Source organism: Bufo bufo, chromosome 3 (genome assembly GCF_905171765.1).
Source record: "Bufo bufo chromosome 3, aBufBuf1.1, whole genome shotgun sequence".
NCBI lineage: Eukaryota > Metazoa > Chordata > Amphibia > Anura > Bufonidae > Bufo > Bufo bufo.
In genome coordinates this window covers 408,679,768-408,701,862 of record NC_053391.1, presented here as the reverse complement: position 1 = coordinate 408,701,862, position 22,095 = coordinate 408,679,768, and the positions used below count along the sequence as shown (strand labels likewise).

The following is a 22,095-nucleotide window of genomic DNA, read 5'->3' as shown; positions in this document are numbered from 1 at the left end:
GGATTTACGGATATGATAAGTGACACCCTGCCTCAATCAATAAAGTAAGTGAATGAAAAACAGTGTAAGCGAGCACTCACACTATGGCATCAATTGAGTATATTTATTGGTTATAGATAAAATCCAATATCTCATAAAAATTCAATAACTCATAAAAATTCAATATCACATAAAATGCATTAGCATAAAATACAATAACACATAAAATTCCTTGCAGTTGGTCGGCCGACCCTAATTGGCGGCAAGTATACAAAAAACACAGTAGGAGAATATAGCAGCAATATGAGTGTAGCAGCAATGGACAATTGAATGTTTCAATAGCAGCAAACAATTGAAATCAAGGTGCCTACAAATAGTGATATACAATAGTGCAAATTGTGCAATAAATTGTTGGAAAAAAAGGTCCCTTTAAGATTTGTTTAAACAAGTGTCCAACAGAGAACTTGTGTATAGTGTGTGACCCCTGGGTCTTTTAATGAATAGAACACTTCAAAAATGTGATACTTCAAAGAATACTGTTTAAAAAATATAGTGATAGGATTGTGTCAAAGTGGGACACCTGATAGTTGGCTGCACATTGGTCAATGCTGAGATGTTTCTATTTATTTTCTTCTGTGTGTATTGGAGATAACCGCTTTTGTAAAATCGTCCCAATCAGTGTGTCATCCAAATATTCGATCTCACAGTGCATCCGATGTAATGAAAAATCGAATGTAACACTGATACGTTATGCAAATAGTCTATGCCCTCTTGTTTGGTGGTGTGCTTACATGAGAGGTCTATATCCTCGGCACAGCACTTTCCTTTATACACTCACCTAAAGAATTATTAGGAACACCATACTAATACGGTGTTGGACCCCCTTTTGCCTTCAGAACTGCCTTAATTCTACGTGGCATTGATTCAACAAGGTGCTGATAGCATTCTTTAGAAATGTTGGCCCATATTGATAGGATAGCATCTTGCAGTTTATGGAGATTTGAGGAATGCACATCCAGGGCACGAAGCTCCCGTTCCACCACATCCCAAAGATGCTCTATTGGGTTGAGATCTGGTGACTGTGGGGGCCATTTTAGTACAGTGAACTCATTGTCATGTTCAAGAAACCAATTTGAAATGATTCGAGCTTTGTGACATGGTGCATTATCCTGCTGGAAGTAGCCATCAGAGGATGGATACATGTTCTCATTCTGTTTACGCCAAATTCGGACTCTACCATTTGAATGTCTCAACAGAAATTGAGACTCATCAGACCAGGCAACATTTTTCCAGTCTTCAACAGTCCCATTTTGGTGAGCTCGTGCAAATTGTAGCCTCTTTTTCCTATTTTTAGTGGAGAAGAGTGGTACCCGGTGGGGTCTTCTGCTGTTGTAGCCCATCCGCCTCAAGGTTGTGCGTGTTGTGGCTTCACAAATGCTTTGCTGCATACCTCGGTTGTAACGAGTGGTTATTTCAGTCAACGTTGCTCTTCTATCAGCTTGAATCAGTCGGCCCATTCTCCTCTGACCTCTAGCATCCACAAGGCATTTTTGCCCACAGGACTGCCGCATACTGGATGTTTTTCCCTTTTCACACCATTCTTTGTAAACCCTAGAAATGGTTGTGCGTGAAAATCCCAGTAACTGAGCAGATTGTGAAATACTCAGACCGGCCCGTCTGGCACCAACAACCATGCCACGCTCAAAATTGCTTAAATCACCTTTCTTTCCCATTCTGACATTCAGTTTGGAGTTCAGGAGATTGTCTTGACCAGGACCACATCCCTAAATGCATTGAAGCAACTGCCATGTGATTGGTTGACTAGATAATTGCATTAATGAGAAATAGAACAGGTGTTCCTAAAGAATTCTTTAGGTGAGTGTATATTCCAAATAGTCTCAAATCATTAGGAGAGATCGCTCTTACCTCCTGTCGGTCTTATACGGAAATACTGTTCGTGTAGTGATCCAGGTAGTGAGCTGGGGACGCCACACCGCCCCCACGCCTCACTCCTCGTGTTCTCCGATGATCGCACAAAGTATCGCGATGTGACGAGTGAGACTTCCGTTCAGTAAGTGCAATCACTGTGGCAATAAATCGATTCAGTTTTCGAATGTATCCAATATTCGGAGCATACGAATCTTCAAGTTTGCATGGCCATGCATTTAAAGTTCATTCCAGCGGAGGTATTTAGCAAAGTGTCCAATGTATCAGACGCGTTTCGGGATGATTCCACATCCCTTCTTCAGTGGTTATATACGGCACTCCAAACCTCCTCCTTTTTAAGTGTTTTAAGGTCCTCCATAAACTATGGTAGTACGATCCAGAATAGGATTTTGATTTTCAACTTTCGCTGTTATGCGACTTTGGTGCGATTTTATTGCGTTTTTTTCTATAGATGCGTTTTTTTGTCTAATCGGTCCTTCACACTGCGATATATCACTGTATGTCATAGAAACTGCTCCGATCTTTTAAATATCATAAAATTGATATATCATTAAAACTGACATTAAAATAAATTTAAAATACACGTGGGTCTTGGACAATATATTCAGTCTCCTCAATACATAAACCTATGTTGATTCCTTTTGGATTGTGGAATACGAGGAGGTCCCAAACCAGAGGGTGAGTCCCAGTGCCGATAAACGGCCAGACATGCGACTCGCCATCGGGGATGGGACCTAGATCTTAAAGAAACCCAAACAACTTCATATCGGAATTCAATCCAAATGGTAGTAGGGATCCAAATTCATATATCTGTCTGGATTCAGCTCTAGACATTTTCTGAATATAGTCACTTCCTCTCCAATGTTGATTTACCTTTTCTAGCCCCATAAATTTTATGTTCCATGGATTACTATTGTGTACTTCTTTATAGTGTTTCGATAGTGAATGCTTATCATAACCTTTTTTTATGTTAGAAATATGTTCATTAATTCTTGTTTTGAGGGTTCATTTAGTCCGGCCTATGTATTGGCGGTTACATGGGCATTAAATCAGGTATATAACTCCCGATGAGTTACAGGAGATACAGTCTTTAATTTCCCATATGTATTTTGGGTTGAACGAACCTCCAAAGTTTTTCGTGGTAGGTTATTCAGTTTGCATCCTATACATCTTCCACATTTATAAAATCCTTTCATCTTCAAAAAAAAAGTGCTATCTTTTTTGATCTTATTTGGGACAGACGGTGCTATCTTTAGACTTAAATTAGGGGCTTTGGTGAAGGAAATCTTCGGTGCATGTGGTAGGAGGTGACCTATTGTCTTGTCACTCAGTAGATGTGGCCAATGGGACTTAAACATTTTCTGTATTTTCTTATAATTGGCATTGAAGGGGAGTATGAGTCTTATGTCTAAAAGTTCATTCTCTGCTCTCACTTGTTGTCTCTCATTGAAGAATAATTTCCTATCCAGATTTCTCACAGTGACAAGGGCCTCATCTATCTGCCCTGTAGGATAATTCTTGGCAACAAAATAAGATTTCATTTTAATTGCCTCCTCCTCAAATTTCCCATCCTCTGTACTGTTACGTCTGATTCTTCGAAACTGTCCAGTAGGAATAATGATCAACCACCTTGGAAGGTGACAACTTGAGAAGGGGATAAAATTGTTTGTCGCTGTGGGTTTCTGGAATGTACTACACTTATATTTATCATCCTGTACTTCAATCAGTAGGTCTAAATACTCCGTCTGATGTTTAATATTCGAAGTAAAAATTAGACCTTTGTCATTGGTATTCAATGTTTTCAGGAATTCTTCCAACTGTGGGCTTCCCTGTTTCCAAATGAAGATGACATCATCAATGTAGTACCGCCATAGGGCCAGGTCCGCCCCCAGTCTGGGATCAATGATGGTAGCTTCCCATTCGGCCAAGAATAAATTGGCGTAACTGGGGGCGAACCTAGTCCCCATGGCGGTCCCCTGTTTTTGTAGGTAATACTCCCCCTCAAAGTAAAAATAATTGTGTTCCAAGATATATTTGATCCCTTCCAATATAAAATTAATCTGACGATTTTCCAAGGAGCCATCTTTAATTAATTGTTTCTTAATTGCCTCCAGTGCCTGCTCATGGTTAATAACCGTGTACAAGGACTGGATATCCAACGTACCCATAATCCAGCCAGGCTCGACCTTCAAATCCTCCAAGATCTTTATAATGTGTCTTTCACATATGATTTAGATTTCTTCACCAATGGTTGAAGGTGAGTGTCAATATATTTAGATAGATTTGACGTGATAGAGCCTATCCCAGAGACTATGGGACGACCAGGGGGACTTTGTAAATTTTTGTGAATTTTGGGCAAACAGTAGAAGGCAGGTAGTCTTCCCTGTGTGCCCAAAATAAAGTCAGATTCCTGTTGGAGGAGAATTTGATCTCGCAAACCTTTTTCACAAAATACTTTTAATTCCTGTTTGAATTGATTTAATGGATCTTTTAATAATTTCAGATAAGTAGTAGTATCTGCCAATTGCCTCCAACATTCATTATTGTATTTCCCGGTATCGAGTATAACTGTAGCACCCCCTTTATCCGCTGGGCGTATTGTGATTTCTGTCGTTTTTGTAGTTCTTTAATAGCTGAAATTTCCACAATCCAAAAGGAATCAACATAGGTTTATGTATTGAGGAGACTGAATATATTGTCCACGTGTATTTTAAATTTATTTTAATGTCAGTTTTAATTATATATCGATTTTATGATATTTAAAAGATCGGAGCAAGTTTCTATGACATACAGTGATATATCGCAGTGTGAAGGACCGATTTGACGAAAAAACGCATCTATAGAAAAAAACGCAATAAAATCGCACCAAAGTCGCATAACAGCGAAAGTTGAAAATCAGAATCCTATTCTGGATCGTACTACCATAGTTTATGGAGGACCTTAAAACACTTAAAAAGGAGGGGGTTTGGAGTGCCGGATATGACCACTGAGGAAGGGATGTGGAATCATCCCGAAACGCGTCTGGTACATTGGACACTTTGTTAAATACCTCCGCTGGAAAGAACTTTATATGCATGGCCATGCAAACTTGAAGATTCGTATGCTCCGAATATTGGATACATTCGAAAACTGAATCGATTTATTGCCACAGTGATTGCACTTACTGAACGGAAGTCTCACTCGTCACATCGCGATACTTTGTGCGATCATCAGAGAACACGAGGAGTGAGGCGTGGGGTTGGTGTGGCGTCCCCAGCTCACTACCTGGATTACTACACGAACAGTATTTCCGAATAAGACCGACAGGAGGTAAGAGCGATCTCTCCTAATGATTTGAGACTATTTGGAATATATAAAGGAAAGTGCTGTGCCGAGGATATAGACCTCTCATGTAAGCGCACCACCAAACAAGAGGGCATAGACTATTTGCATAACGTATCAGTGTTACATTCGATTTTTCTTTACATCGGATGCACTGTGAGATCGAATATTTGGATGACACACTGATTGGGACGATTTTACAAAAGCGGTTATCTCCAATACACACAGAAGAAAATAGAAACATCTCAGCATTGACCAATGTGCAGCCAACTATCAGGTGTCCCACTTTGACACAATCTTATCACTATATTTTTGAAACAGTATTCTTTGAAGTATCACATTTTTGAAGTGTTCTATTCATTAAATGACCCAGGGGTCACACACTATACACAATTTGCACTATTGTATATCACTATTTGAAGGCACCTTGATTTCAATTGTTTGCTGCTATTAAAACATTCAATTGTCCATTGCTGCTACACTCATTTTGCTGCTATATACTCCTACTGTGGTTTTTGCATACTAGCCGCCAATTAAGGTCGGCCGACCAACTGCAAGGAATTTTATGTGTTATTGTATTTTATGCTAATGCATTTATGTGATATTGAATTTTTATGAGTTATTGAATTTTTATGAGATATTGGATTTTATCTATAACCAATAAATATACTCAATTGATGCCATAGTGTGAGTGCTCGCTTACACTGTTTTTCGGATTTATGGATATGGCGGGAATTTTGAGCTTCTTACAATGGTCAGTCGTATTTGTTGGCCCCTGAGTCTTCTAATACTGATCTTTCCTTGTTCACAGATTCCTCGGGCGCTTGCGGTTTTGGCGCTGTTTTTAAGTAATTCTTGGTGCGCCTCCCGTTGGCCGGAGGCTTGGCTGGCATCTGGTATTTGTAGGTATTTAACGTTGTTAGAGCTTTTTCCTATTATCGTGGCGGTTGAGATCTGGGTCCCCCCGTTCGCTAATCGGCATACAGTACAGACCAAAAGTTTGGACACACCTTCTCATTCAAAGACTTTTCTTTATTTTCATGACTATAAAAATTGTAGATTCACACTGAAGGCATCAAAACTATGAATTAACACATGTGGAATTATATTCATAACAAACAAGTGTGAAACAACTGAAAATATGTCATATTCTAGGTTCTTCAAAGTAGCCACCTTTTGCTTTGATTACTGCTTTGCACACTCTTGCCATTCTCTTGATGAGCTTCAAGAGGTAGTCCCCTGAAATGGTTTTCACTTCACAGGTGTGCCCTGTCAGGTTTAATAAGTGGGATTTCTTGCCTTATAAATGGGTTGGGACCATCAGTTGCGTTGAGGAGAAGTCAGGTGGATACACAGCTGATAGTCCTACTGAATAGACTGTTAGAATTTGTATTATGGCAAGAAAAAAGAAGTAAAAGTAAAGCAAAACGAGTGGCCATCATTACTTTAAGAAATAAAGGTCAGTCAGTCAGCCGAAAAATTGGGAAAACTTTGAAAGTAAGGGCTATTTGACCTTGAAGGAGAGTGATGGGGTGAAGCGCCAGATGACCTGGCCTCCCCAGTCACCGGACCTGAACCCAATCGAGATGGTTTGGGGTGAGCTGGACCGCAGAGTGAAGGCAAAAGGGCCAACAAGTGCTAAGCATCTCTGGAAACTCCTTCAAGACTGTTGGAAGACCATTTCAGGGGACTACCTCTTGAAGCTCATCAAGAGAATGTCAAGAGTGTGCAAAGCAGTAATCAAAGCAAAAGGTGGCTACTTTGAAGAACCTAGAATATGACATATTTTCAGTTGTTTAACACTTGTTTGTTATGTATATAATTCCACATGTGTTAATTCATAGTTTTGGTGCCTTCATAGTCAGGAAATTAATGAAAACTCTTTGAATGAGAAGGTGTGTCCAAACTTTTGGTCTGTACTGTATATGCTTTTGGACTTATAATTTGAGAGTTGTTCATACCAATAATAGCCTGTTGTCCTCGTCCTTAGGTTCGGCATTTAGTGTTGCATTGTCTGGAATTTAACATCATCTTCAAGTCCTGTCATGTTCCCCAAGTTCTTCTAATGTAATTGCTGATGCTCTCTCAACCGTAGATTGTACATTCTCTGCCAGCTGTGCCTGCAATGCAGAAACCTGGTACGGGCACAGCACTGGCAATGAATGTTCGGAGGAATTTTCTCAGTTGACCGAGACACCAGTGCAACATGCTCTGGCTTGCAGATGCTATTCTCAAATGTATGCACAACTTTGGCTAGCATCTGAAGCCGTTTGTTGCCTTATTCAATACCATCCGTTTGTTAATACAAAGCTAGTCATGACTACAAGCCTGTGTCAACAAATCGGACCACAGCATTTCTGCTGACTTGTACGTGGTGGGGAGGATAGGGTTAAATGTGCTGTGTTTTGATAAGTTCTGTAGTGTCGAGAAGTCCATACTCACTTTCTGTGCGCATCCCGTTGGCCCGGAGGCTTGGTATTTAATGTTGTTAGAGCTTTTTCCTATTATCATGGCGGTTGAGATCTGGGTCCCCCAGTTTGTTAATCGGCATATATGCTTTTGGACTGATAATTTGAGAGTTGTTCATAGCAATAATAGCCTGTCGTCCTCGTCCTTAGGTTCGGCATTTAGTGTTGCATTGTCTGGAATTTAACATCATCTTCAAGTCCTGTCATGTTCCCAGTTCTTCTAATGTAATTGCTGATGCTCTCTCTCGCTTTCATTGGCAGGAATTTCGGGCCTTCCTTTTGTGAGCGGACCAGGATGGCGTACCAAGCCTGCCGCAGGCTGGTGGAAAGCAGTTATTGTCATTGATTGCTTCTTCGGTCACTCTGGCGACTTGGAGACCACACAGTATGGCATGGGGTGAATGGCTTGACCCCAGAAGCCACTGGTTTCACCCAAGAAAGCCAGACCTCACCGGCCACACCCGCAAATAATAATCTGTGAAGACACCCCCCTATCAGTGGTAAAAAAACAGGGGGAGAAGAGGGAAGAACTTTCTGAATAGAAGGTGAGCTGGGGTCAGCCCGGGGCGCTTCTCTCTCCCTCAGTCAGCCACAGGGAGCCATGTCTGCAGCTCTAGTGACTGACTGGGGGTGAGAGAAGCCTCAGTCAGTGGCTGCAGCTCACACTCAGACAGCGCAGTGCTGCTGTCTGAGTGTGAGCTACTGAAAGGGTGGACATCCCTGTGTCCATCCAGGCCCTGCGCCGGACGGAGGACAGGGAGCCAGAAAACCGGACGTCTGGCCACCCTACTTGACACTGTCGGCACTTGGGATGTGAGTCAGGAGGACGCTTATTGCGGTAGAACTCTTATTGCGCTTGCGGACGCTGGGGGTTTCGGCGGAGGTTGCCCAACAGCGTATGTCCGGTGTAGCTTTTTATTTTCGCCTTTTCGGATGGCGCAACGTCACCAAACATTTTTTGATCACGCAGGCGTTGCGGGGTTGTCGTAAGAAAAGTGTCTGTTCGGAATGCCAGCGGCCCATTTCATACCAATTACTTTGCAGCTTGGTTTTGTCGTGTCCTGTGGTTTGCGGTTCCCAGTTCTGGCGTGGATCCCGCTTCACCCAATTTCGGGTCCCGCTTGCCCAGTTCACTTGGTCACGACTTACAGCGGCTTGTGCCCCGACGGTAGTAGTTTTTTGGTGCACCAAGATTGCTCCCCCATCATGAAGTTTTAATATACCGCCATTTTCAAACGCTGCCTCGCAGCCGTTGCTTACGACACTAGTGATTTCGGGAAGCATTCTTTCCGCATTGGGGCGGCGACCGAGACGGCCAGGGCTGGCCTTTCTGAGGCAGACATCATGAGGATCGGTCGATGGCGCTCCAGGTGTTTTGCAACCTATGTCCGTCCTGACCTGTTGCCCGTGGGCTAATTTCCGCAATCCCTACTATATATAAAAAAATAATAATATTTACAGCTATGCAGATGTTTATGCTGTTTTAAAGGGGTCCCGCATCCAGCTGTCTGGATCATTGGTCACTCATATGTCTTCTGGGCAGCCCAGAGAGCGGATTGCAGGCTGAGCGGTCGGACCCTGGGTTTTTCGTGATTTTCGTTGACGTTTTCTGGCAGGGCATCCGTGGCCTTCGGTGGTCTCAGGTTCTTCCGGAGGTGGTGGATATTAGCAGGTCCATGGCGGGTCCAGTTAGCCTGGTGATACATGGGGGGGGGGGGAATGATCTCTGTTCCTTGTGGCTTGTCGAGCTCATGACTTTAATACGTTCCAACATGGAGCGGTTAGCTTCCTTTTTCCCAGAGATGGTGCTCGTATGGTCGGAGATCATACCCCGCGTGGTTTGGCATGGAGCTAGAAACCCTGATGCTATAGAAAAATGCTGCAGAACGGTCAACTCTCGTACTTCCCACTTTATTAGGTCCCGGGGAGGCATAGTGGTTCGCCATCGCCAACTTGAAGGCGACAACTGGGCATTTATGCGACCAAATGGGGTGCATCACTCCGATATTGGTCTTGATATTTTTCTCTCCGGGTTGCAGGATGGGGTAGAACAAGCAATGTTTTTGTTGGGTGGTGGTCAGAGCCCGGTTTAGAAGAACGGGCTCCTACGTGGCTGTTTGGAGACATCCAGAATACATGGTGAAGCTTAACGGGCAGATATGCCCGCTGGGAGTCCAGCAGCCGGCATACAGCGCCATGTGTTAGTGGTTTGGAGCAGTTTAACGCTCTTGGTTGATGAGGTGACAAATGAAAAAAAAAAAACTGTGGCCGATCACCACCCAACATGAAGGTATTTTGTGTGGTTTTTGTTGGAAGTTCAATAGATTCAGGAAGGGAGGGGAGAGGTGAGCACGGTTGGCTCTTCGGCCTACCGGCAGTCTAAGCCAGCACATGCAAAACATCTGATGTTTTCCCTGCATGGCTTAGGTCTGTCTACACTGCAGTCATGCTCCCTTCTTTTGAATTGATCCTTCCTGAGGGATGATGCACTTTTCACAATATTTCTTTTTCCAAAAGTCATGGAACAATTTCTGTTATTCTGGATAGGCAAAAATTTTGGGAGATTTGGCCTATCACCGACTGATCTCCCCCCTTTTTGCCCTGGACAGGGCAAAAAATGTTGAGATTCTGGCCCTGATTTTAAGGAAAAAGAAAGGGCCGGCACCATGTTGGAAAAATTGTTGATGACGTATTACATGCCAGTCATCAGCTGGGACCTGGCAGCAATCTCGTCATTTAATTTGGCTACCATCACGTTTGTAGAGGCAGCCCTTTTCTTGAAGTCCTTGATCACAGCATACGACTGAGTCAACTGAGCCTCAATTTCCTCCTTCTTCCTCTGCAGCTCTACTAACTGTGACTCTAATCTAGCCACCTGCGTGTCTTGCTCAACCGTAGATTGTACATTCTCTGCCAGCTGCGCCTGCAATGCCGAAACCTGGTACTGGCACAGCACTGGCAATGAATGTTCGGAGGAATTTTCTCAGTTGACTGAGACACCAGTGCAACATGCTCTGGCTTGCAGATGCTATTCTTAAATGTATGCACAACTTTGGCTAGCATCTGAAGCCGTTTGTTGCCTTATTCAATACCATCCGTTTGTTAATACAAAGCTAGTCATGACTACAAGCCTGTGTCAACAAATCGGCCCACAGCATTTCTGCTGACTTGTACGTGGTGGGGAGGATAGGGTTAAATATGCTGTGTTTTGCTAAGTTCTGTAGTGTCGAGAAGTCCATACTCACTTTCTGTTGAGATGCCATCTTCTCTGGTGCTGTCTTTTCCTGTCCTTCATTTGCTGCTTGGAGGAGGTCCTCCCATCCAGCCGGACTTCTTTAGATCAGCACCAACAGCGATAGTTCTCTGAAAGTGACGGTATGCGACTTCTTCTATGGACGCTCGCACGTGTTCGGGGGCGTGTAACACAACAGGAAATCGTTAAATTCCAAAAATAAAAGATTTAGGTTCTCTCCTGTAGATATTGCTCTGTGTTCAGCTCTGATTGAAAAACCGAGTTACCTGTCCGAACTATCAGGCTCTGGACACACAGAATCCACTGTCCACGTCTCTCTTGCCTGACTAGTTCACAGAGTAAGCGAATTTCTTCACCAAAACCAAACACAGAAATAAATTTCTAGCAGTGGGCCTGGCTCGCCAATGTAAAAGGGAATGTTAATTATTAATATTTTGGATTCATATCAATAATTAATATTCATAAATAGACAAAAACATCTATTGTTGACTTGTGGCTTTCTCCAGCATATACCCTGCTCCCTGACCCCATGGAGTATCTGTGCACTAATACAAACCGACTCAAGGGTTGACCGATGTGTATTTTTTTTTTTTACTCTTTCAAGTTTTATTGAATTTTTCCAGATCATACAAAGTAAATCCTGCAATCATTAAAGATGTCACGTACATAAGTCGATATCAGATATAGCGGATAACACAGACATCAGTATTTGAAAAGGTTATACATAACACAACAGTAATATAGTAAGTTCACTAGAACCAGATCTTGTGGGCCTATCATATAACGTAGCACATCTGCACTATCCAAATCCAAAATATAAGCAGTAATCTAACTTCAATGTACAGATATGTAGTGTCAGGGATATCGCTGCATGTTCACCACCTCCCTTGTTGCCAATGAAAATATCTACTACTCACTATAAGGCTTCTGAAGGGATTGTAGGGGCGTACCCAGAGGAGACCCAAATCTCCCATCTCTTAAGCATTTGTAGCCACTCTATATAGGACTCCGCGTAAATACATTCATGCTGCATATATTGATTCACTAGGGGAATCAGGTCTGCTATCTTAGGTGTAATCGGCTATTTCCACAGGGTAGCAATTAGTTTCCTGGCTGCTGTTAAAATCCCCATTATGACCGATCAGTGACTGCACGGCAGTTACCCTATTACAATGGATAGCACAGCTAAGGCAGGGTTAAGGGGGATCTGAAAACCTGCTACTGAAGAAAGAAGATTAAAGACTTCCTCCCAAAACGGGTGGATAGTAGTACATGCCCACCACATACGATGTGTATTTTCTTTTACATATATATAGTGTGCCTTACTTTTCAGTTTTTGTCCAGAGTCAAGGTAAGGCTGTCTTCATATCTGCATTGGAGCTGCCCTTAGGGCTCTTTCACACGAGCAGATGCCGTGCGGGTAATCCGCTGCGTGAAAGAGAGCCAAGCCCCGCTCTGGACAGCAGAGACACAGAGCATTAATATGATTGATAATGCTTCGTGCCTCTCTGTGATCTTTTTACTACAAAATCACGGTGACAACTTTATCTCACTGTGATTTTGTAGTAAAAAGGTCACAGAGAGGCACAGAGCATTATTAATCATGTTAATGCTCCGTGTCTCTGCTGTCCAGAGCAGGGCTTGGCTCTCTTTCACGCAGTGGATTACCCGCACGGCATCCGCTCGTGTGAAAGAGCCCTTACAGATACAGTCTAAAAGGACTAATTAGCACAGCATACAGCTCTTTTTTTGTCCAGTAAAATTACAGACATTTGATAAACTCAACAGATCAATTTCACATAAGTAAGTGACCGCAATTAAAACTTAACATTTAATCAGTAGCTCATTAAAGGGAGTCTGTCACCAGCATTTCACTTTTTTAACCCTTCCCACAGCTCCCTAGCGTCCCCCCGCCCCTTCCTACCCTCAACAGTAACTACTGCGCATGCGCCGGCTAACGACGCAGATTTTCGCATTGTTAGCCGGCGCATGTGCAATAGTTACTGTGATGCCGTACAAGGAATGGGCATCGCAGTGCGCATGCGCCGGCCAAAGGAATGAGTGCACCGGCGCGGGATATCGGCAGCATAACAAGTTAGTACAAAGGCGGTCAGAGGGAAAGGATGGGCGGGCAGAGGGTAGGAAGGGGCGGGGGGACGCAATGAGAAGGCTGAGCAAGCAGGGCACCTAAGAGAGTAACGCCGCCCCTGGGCACTTGCAAGCCCTCATTTGCATATCTTATAAAGATCGTTTTTGAGGGTTCTATAAGTCCAGGATTGATGCCAGAGGTAACGTTTTTATTAACTGTAAGCATGCTAGGGAGCTGTGGGAAGGGTTAAAAAAGTGAAATGCTGGTGACAGACTCCCTTTAAAATAAATAGCCCCAGATATGGAAGTTATTGAAAAAGAAATACAAACAGGTGTCGCATCAAAGTGCACAGAATGAGACCACTAACTGTTACACGATAATTGTATGGTCTACAGGTAGCAGAGAGTACAGAGGGATAGAGAACAAGATGATGGGTCTCCGTCCCTAAATGTCCCTGTGTCTAACTGCTAAATCTCTCTCTCTCTCAGTATCCCTTTTTTGTCCCAACAGTGGCTGCCCAGTTTCGTCAAGTAATAAGGAAACAGAAAGGGAAAAGGGAAAGAGTATGATCAATTCAACACAATTGTCACATAAACAAATCCATACAGTTGTCCCTTTTCCCGACGCGTTTCATTGGTCCACGCCAAATCCTCAGGGGACCAGTCTACCGGGTACTCTTATAATGCTGCAGGAACATATTTGCATCAATCTTTGAATTGTTTACAAAGCAACACAGTAACTACTTAGCTGTCCAATAGTAGCCCCTCATGGTTCATCTGTAGTCTACATTCATCTGATGTCCTGGTAGGGATTGGGAATACTGAGAGGGGTAGAAACCAAAAAGAGCCATAATGAGGTCATGAGTGCATGTCTATAGGGACCCCTATAGAGATGCATATGATGGTATACTGGACAAATATGATTCACTATCGAGGTTGTATAGTGATGGTGTATTAAATATAACAACCAAAAAGTAATTGCTCATTTCATCCCCTTGGGTGGACCGTTTTGAGTTCATAGATCCACTAAGTTTCTCTCTGCAAGAGTTTTTTGTCCCAATCTCTTCCTCGCTTAAGAGGCTGAACAGCCTCAATACCCATGAATCGAAGTTTGAAGGAATCTCCTCCATGGTCCCTTTCAATATGTTGTATAAGATGGGTATCTTTTTTATGCCTCAAGTCACTCAGATGTTCGTCAATACATCTGCGTAGTTCTTGGGTGGTCTTGCCAATATACTTTAGGCCGCACACACAGGTAGCCTTATAAATAATTTCTTTTGTTCTACAGTTTATAAAAGAAGGAATGGGATATTCCCAACCGTAATCCTACTGGTAAAGAAACGTCCCTGAATTATCACTGAACAAGCTATACTATTTCATTAGTCTCTATTTCATCAGTTTTGGGATACAGTAGCTCTGTCCTATTACTTTGTCGTGCTCTCCTGTAGGCTGTCCTCAGAACCGGGTCTGGGTAGCCTTTTTCCAAGAACCTGTTTTGTAAGTCATCGGCTTGTTTTTTTTAAATCCCTAATTGTGGAGCAATTTCTTCGCATCCTAAGATATTGCCCCACTGGAATGCCTCGTTTGAGGGGCAAAGGATGATGACGCCTCCAATTTAAAAGTGAATTTTCCCTCCTGGATCCCTACTGATCTCAATATCCAGAAAAGGAAGAGCATTACCCTGGAAGTCAAAGGTGAATCTCATGCCAATATCAATAATATTCAGTTCCCGCACAAATTCAGTAAAGTCGTGTCTACTACCCTTCCAAACAAGGAAGATATCATCAATAAACCTGTTCCAGGTAACTACATCAGTGGTGTATGTATTGGGTATGTCCCCAAAGACCATATTCCTCTCCCACCAGCCCAGGAACAAGTTGGCGTATGACGGGGCACACAAACTCCCCATCACCGTGCTCCTGAGCTGGTGGTAGAAGGTACCATCGAAAACAAAGTAGTTAGATGTTAGGGTAAAGTCTAACAGCTGTAATACCAATTTGTTGTGAGCTTGATATCGACAGCCTCTCATGGTAAGGAAAACCTCAACAGCTTTGAGTCCCAAGTGGTGGGGTATGGAGGAATAGAGCGCCTGCACATCAATAGATGCGAATGCCATCTCTTCCTCCACTGAGACCCCCTCAAGTCGGCCTAAAAGGTCACTCGTGTCTCTGATGTATGAAGGCAGAGTTTTTACAAAAGGTGCTAAGATCTGATCAATTTAGATTCCGTTTTGGCTAAGGCTATTTATGCCCGATACAATTGGACGTCCCTTGAGGGGGGTTAATCCCTTATGTATTTTTGTCAAACTGTAAAAAGTTGCCACTGTAGGTTGTTTTTTGTGCAAAAAATCAAACTCCTCCTCTGAGATTAGACCATCCAAAATAGCTAGGCGCAATATATCCAATAATTTCTTCTGATAACATGTCGTCGGATTAAATGAGAGTTTCTCATACGTGTTTTTATCATTTAACAGATCTAAGCACATGTTTTTATATTGAGGAGTCTCCATAATGACAATATTGCCCACATAATCGGATGGTTTTATTGTTATTTGGTGATCCTGTTCTAGACTGGTAAATTCCTTAAATTCCAATCTAGAACAGTTGAAGCATGGCTTCTTCACTATTGTTGCCTCTAACTCTTGCGAGATCTGAATAACAAAGGCGTCTATGCATGTGGGATCACTTAAAGGAGGCATCTTGACACTTTTGTTCTTCAGATTTGTAAAGGGGTCCTTACCTTCCAGCGGTCTACTTTACCCTAAACCATAGAGTAACTGGACATCTTGTAAAATGTCCGCTGGGATCCCCAATTCCTTCCTTTCCTGTTTTGTTTTTAATGTAAAGTATTTATGCCATCTCAGTTTTCGCGCAAAAAGGTTTATGTCTTTAATCCAATTAAATAGGTTGAATGTAGAGGTTGGGACAAAGGATAGGCCTCTATTAAGAATCATCATTTCTGTTTGTTGTAACTGTTTGTCAGAGGTTCACTATCTTCCCCTGTTGATCTGGGGTACCGACACTGTGGGGGGGGGGGGGGGTGGATTGTGTTTATTGCGGGTTCTCAGTTGATAGGGACCACTTTGTTCTAAAAAACTATTGGTGTCAAGTCCCCCCCGTCTGCCTCTACCTCTATAGCGTCCTCTACCTCTTCCTCTATTTCTCTGTCCCCCTCCTTTTCTGTTTCAGGGGCCTCCGTGTCAATTTATGTGATGTCTGACTCTTGTGGTTTGTTATACGTTGTCCCACGTTCTATAGTAGCATAAACACGATTCTCTTTAAAGTCCTGGAGGTCTCTGTTGAATTGGCGTTGCTTGCACTCCTTCAGATGGAACTGGAACTTATCAAGGGTGTTTTTAAGTTGAGGTTTCTTGTTGGGAAAGTCTATTTCTTATTTGAATATCTGTATTAACTCAATCTGTTCTTTTAGTTTATTGTCAAGTGTAGCAAAGTTATTTTTCTCCTCCTCGAGCAATAGATTCATAAAGCGCAATGAGCTTTGTGTGGCTTCTGTCTCCCATTTACTCATTAATAAAGTGTTCCTACATCTCCTAGCTGGAGTGAGGGTGATCTTCAAACCTCTTGGGACAATCTGGTGTTTGATATAGTTTTCTAATGACTGCACCTCCCACCACGATGTAGTCTGTTTTTTATACGTCTTAGTTAGTTCTTTAAAGGCTGTTTTAAATGAGGATGTATATCTTTTTTGTATCAGAGTCTTTTCAGAAAAAAACCTCCTCCACCTCAGAAAGCCACTGGTTTCTCTCAAAACCAGTCGTTAGAAAACCTGCCATAACCTCAAAAAAACTAAAGGAAAACACACAACCAAGTTGCTATAGTCAAATCCTGATATGCCCGCGGTAACTGTATTCAAAATATCAATTTCACATAAGTAAGTGACTGCAATTAAAACGTAACATTTAATCAGTAGCTCATTAAAATAAATAGCCCCAGATATGGAAGTTATTGAAAAAGAAATACAAACAGGTGTGGCATCAAAGTGCACAGAATGAGACCACTAACTGTTACACAATAATTGTATGGTCTACAGGTAGCAGAGAGTACAGAGGGATAGAGGTTGGAGAGAACAACCGTCCCTATATGTCCTTGTGTCTAACTGCTAAATCTCTCTCTCTCAGTATCCCTTATTGTCCCTCAAACAGGCAACAGTGGCTGCCCAGTTTTGTCAAGTAATATGGAAACAGAAAGGGAAAAGGGAAAGAGTATGATCAATTCAACACAATTGTCACATAAACAAATCAATACAGTTGTCCCTTGTCCCGACGGGTTTTATTGGTCCACGCCAAATCCTCAGGGGACCAGTCTACCGGGTACTCTTATAATGCTGAAGGAACATATTTGCATCAATCTTTGAATTGTTTGCAAAGCAAAACATTAACTACTTAGCTGTCCAATAGTAGCCCCTCATGGTTCAGCTGTAGTCTACATTCATCTGATGTCCTGCAGTGGCAGTAACAGTATGAGCGTCTTAAGAGGCCGCATTTAAAACCCTGTTGGATCGCTCAAAGTCCGCCCTCTCCTGTCACATGATCTGTCACAAGAACGACCACGTGACAAGTCAGATGACCCAAACCACCAAGTGATCGGAAGAGACCGGCCTGGGAGCGCCTCCTTCAGATGTGAAGCTGCTCTCCACTTAATGTCAGAGCTACGCGGACCCTTTTATAGTCAATAGGTTCTGTCGGCCACCGTTGTTGTCCATATTGTGATTAATCCAGCACTGCTGTCATTTTTACGGTTCTGCTCCATCAAGAAATGAACAATACAGTGCTAGACCTTAGCCTGTCATATAAATACAGTATAAACTTAAGTCATTGGTACAGTACTAAAACCAAGCACAGGCATATCAGGACCATGCTCTGTGCATAAATATATACATACAGTGTATATATCAGAACTCCACTCAGTGTATAAATACTGTAAAAGAACAATCAGTACATAGCTATCATACAAGAACCAAATTTACTACATAGATGCAGTAAGAGAACCACAATTATATTGATAGAACCAAGCACATTGCATAGACTTGTTATTAAAATCTCTGCACACAGAAATACCAATAGAACCAAGCTCAGCACATTGCTACAAACATAGCTATGATAAAAAGTAAACAGCTTAAACAAGGCCATCCTGTGAAATTGCCATCCTGTAAAATTTGACATAGAATATATATTTGTTAAATTAGGAACATTAATTAGTGTGTGTGATGAAAATATTTGTACAGGACTATGGTCTGTGTTGGTGCTATTTAAGAAATACAAATGCAATGAGCAAAGGAGTAGCCGGAGTGGAGGATGGTTGTGGCTTTGGCTGTCCCAGGCAATTACAATTTATGTCATCCCCGAAACTGACCGTTGGGAAACCAAAATCTAATGGACTTTATTGATAAAACACAAAGGTTTCAATATAAATATCCAAAATATGAAGAATCAGAAGTTATTATGTAAAAATACAGAGAAACTGAGGTTGTTGTATAAAATATGGAGAAATGAAAGTTCTTGTGTAAAAATATGGAGAAACTTGGGTGCAAACTTTTATTAACATGGAAATTTTTCAATAAAATTGAACAAACTTAGATGTCATGTTAAATATGGAGAAACTGAGGTTTTCGTGTAAAAATATGGAGAAACTTTGGTGCCAATCTTTATTAATATGGAGAATTTTCAATAAATATGGAACAATATAGAGGACCTTGTTTTTCAAATTCTTCATAGAAAATAAAATATGATATAGACATGTGCATTACTATGCTGTATATAATACTTGTAGAAAATACATACAGGTGGTAACATGCTTTTACCATGTATCTCAGTGGTACTATGAAGTATAGTTTGGGGGTCATTTACTAGAAAGCCAGAGACAGGATATACAGACATAGGCTCACATTTATTAATGTGTGTGCACCTAGATTCTGGCATAAACGACACAAAAATACAGCACAATTTGAAACAATTTGGCAAATCTAGGTCCACTACAAGTTTGACATTGCTATGTAGTACCGGTGCCAAATTTCTTGAAACAGCTACACCAGAACAGTTGTTCTATGGAGGTGTGCGGTGTTAGATCCCTCCTGATGCGTGAGTGACGGCCTAACCTGAAGATAGGATTTTAATTATTAAAGGCTGGACATCCCCTTTAGTAAAAAAAATTAAAATTTATATTGCCCTTGGCCTCATTCACCCTGCATATTATTAATTTATTTTTGTTCTCTTCAAGCTTCCCAGGAAGAACGGGAGAAGCGACCATGAAGAAGAGGAAGAGAGAGGAGTAAGTGGAGGAGTTTCTATCCCTGCAGGCACCATAGCTTATACCCTTACACCAGCAAATCCATACTGAACATTACACATCATCACTACATATATTTTAATCAGATATGAGTAAGGAAATCCTTCCGTAGGTCTGGGAACAGGGGTGTACACATAGGGCCCCCATAGCAACAATTACTAAGGGCCCTCCCCACAATAAGATTTGTTCCAAAAAACTGGTAATTAAATTTTTTTTCACCAATTCTGTACACCATATTTCTCAATGTATGGCTTAATACTAGACATAGATGAATCCTTCCCATACAGCGTATGTCTCCTGCTTCTCTCATATAATACATGATAAAACTGTCATCTGCCGCAACCACTAAGGGGAGCTCAGTGGATAGGAGTTTATACAGTTACTATTGAACTCAATAGAAGCTGTAAAATGTTTATACACTGAGTTCCCTCTAGTGTAGGTGCAGAAAAATGCCATGGTGTCATGTTGAGAACATAGGAAGCAGCTCAGTGCTGGGCCCCTTAGCAGTGACATGATCCACCTACATGGTGAGGACAGCACTGTTATGAAATATAGAAGAACTGAGGTGCAGCATAGGCCGACATCTCCTGGTGCCATGATACAGCGCCCAGCAAATCAGAAGTAATGCTTAATGTAGTCATGTGCATGAGGCCTACTTCTGTAATATCTCTCTTCTATCACAGTTCACTGTCTGCCACCCAGGAAGAATCCATGAAGAAGAGGAAGATGGATGATTACATCCTTCATCCAGAAGAGCGGGCCACGTTCTTCACACTCCTTGGTAAGACTGAATGCACCTTCCAAGCATGCCAACCAAACACTATGGACACATTTACTAAAGACTGGTACTTCATATGCCAGTCCTGATAAGAGGTTCTTTGTAGTAAGATGCACTGAATTTATTGAGGCACAGGACTCTTAAAAAATGTGCTACATCTTGTGCCATCAGTGCACCATAAACTGTAATCTACATCATGTACAGGCTGCCATAGACTTCATTTATTATTTACACCAGTTTTCTGGCGTAAATTATTATAAAAATGCCTCGTCTTTTTCCATTAATCCCTGACCATTTTCATGGGCATTGGAAAATCATTAAATAAAATTAACTTTAGGGCAAACTATGGCTTGCTCAAAACACTGAGACTTTTATACGCCAGAAAACTGCCATATAGCTTCAGTAACTGTGCCGCACTGGTCACTGGTGAATTCACTGCTCAGGTGCTGATTATAATATGATGTCTCACTGAGGTTTATCAGCATGTTTCTGTACTGTATATGGAGGTCATACTGGTATAGTTCAGAAGGTATCAATTACATAGTGAAATAGCGAAAAAATCCTGTTTTTATTATTTTGTAGAAGACGAGAACATCCAGTTATTTCTTATCAGCGACAGCTGCTTGAAGATCTCGGACAAGGTATTATTATATAGAGGGACAGAAATTCTTCTAGATTTCAGAAGACAAGCTGGGGATACACTGCACTGCATGACCTGGTGGTATTATAGTCATCAGTAGATGCTGCAGCCCTTATATCTGCAGTATGATTGTGGACAGGAATAAAAGGAACATACTGAACACATATATGTACTGTATAATATATTTACATAGGAAATGTATCACCAGCCTCTAACTCTGCTTCTCATCGCACTAGTATCTCCTGGCCATGGTCCTCACCTACTTCAGAAGAGCAGGACTGCCTACTGAAGAATATAGAAAATATTTCTTTCCATCTCTGTGAGTTACTTTTATCATGAACCAATATGTATATATTTACTATTCATTGTGTAAAAACCCTACAAATTATCATGCATATAATATAACTATTAGTGATATCAGTACTGGTTCTTCTCATTGTCTTCTGACATACTCTTTCTTCCAGGTTTTTGGCCAACCAATTTGAAGAGGACGAGCCATTTCGAGAGGAGATCTACCCCTGGGCCTTCGGATGGACGTGGACCATACAGCGGGAGCAGCTTCACCAACTGCGTAACCTATTGTTCATCCGGATGGGATTTAGAGCTTGGGTGGACCGGGCCACCTGTGATCTGGTTAGTAACATAAAAGCTATAAACTGTGATTAGAAGCCAGTAGTGATTATAATAATGTATAAGATATTTAACTCCAGATCATGGCACAAGACCCTGGACATTGGGCATGGAAGAGAGAGAGGAAAGTCCATCACAGCTGGGCCATACGCCAATTCAGGAGGAAAGATACAGAATTCTCCATCAAAGGCCCATGGATCAGCCCTGAACCCTGCTCTCTTTGTGACCGCATTGCCCATTGAGGAGGAGAACATCTACTGCCAGACAGACACATAGGAACGCAGTATAGCAGACTGACAAACATCTGTGGTAAGTGTAACTTTATTGTGACAAACAACTTTGTACGTGTATGTAGGTCAGGAAGGGGGGAGTTCTTGGATGCTAAACTTTTCTCTAAGTAATGTGACCTTATAGAAGAGCATTATAACATTTTTATGTTTATTCCCACAATGAACATTTTTATAATGTTTTCTACTGTAGTTTCTATTCATAACTTAGATGTGCTGCTGCCAGGATGGGGAACATGGCTGCTGGACCTACAAGGAGAAGAAGATCGAGAGGACAGGATGGATGAAGACCTGGATGATGGTATGTATCATTCATAGTCACCCACTCACAAAAACACACATAAATGCACACACTTAAAGGGGTTTTCCGAGACTTAAATACTGATGATCTATTCTTCG

The 22,095-nt window shown here is 41.9% G+C and overlaps 1 long non-coding RNA gene across 1 annotated transcript; it reads left to right on the top strand.

Annotated features, from left to right (window-relative positions):
• Nucleotides 1-20,739: 20,739 nt before the first annotated feature.
• On the top strand, nucleotides 20,740-21,341 carry LOC120995582. The gene is made up of 3 exons (XR_005777632.1): nucleotides 20,740-20,780; nucleotides 21,016-21,098; nucleotides 21,244-21,341. It is a non-coding gene; the product is annotated as an uncharacterized LOC120995582 (long non-coding RNA).
• The last annotated feature ends 754 nt before the right edge of the window (nucleotides 21,342-22,095 follow it).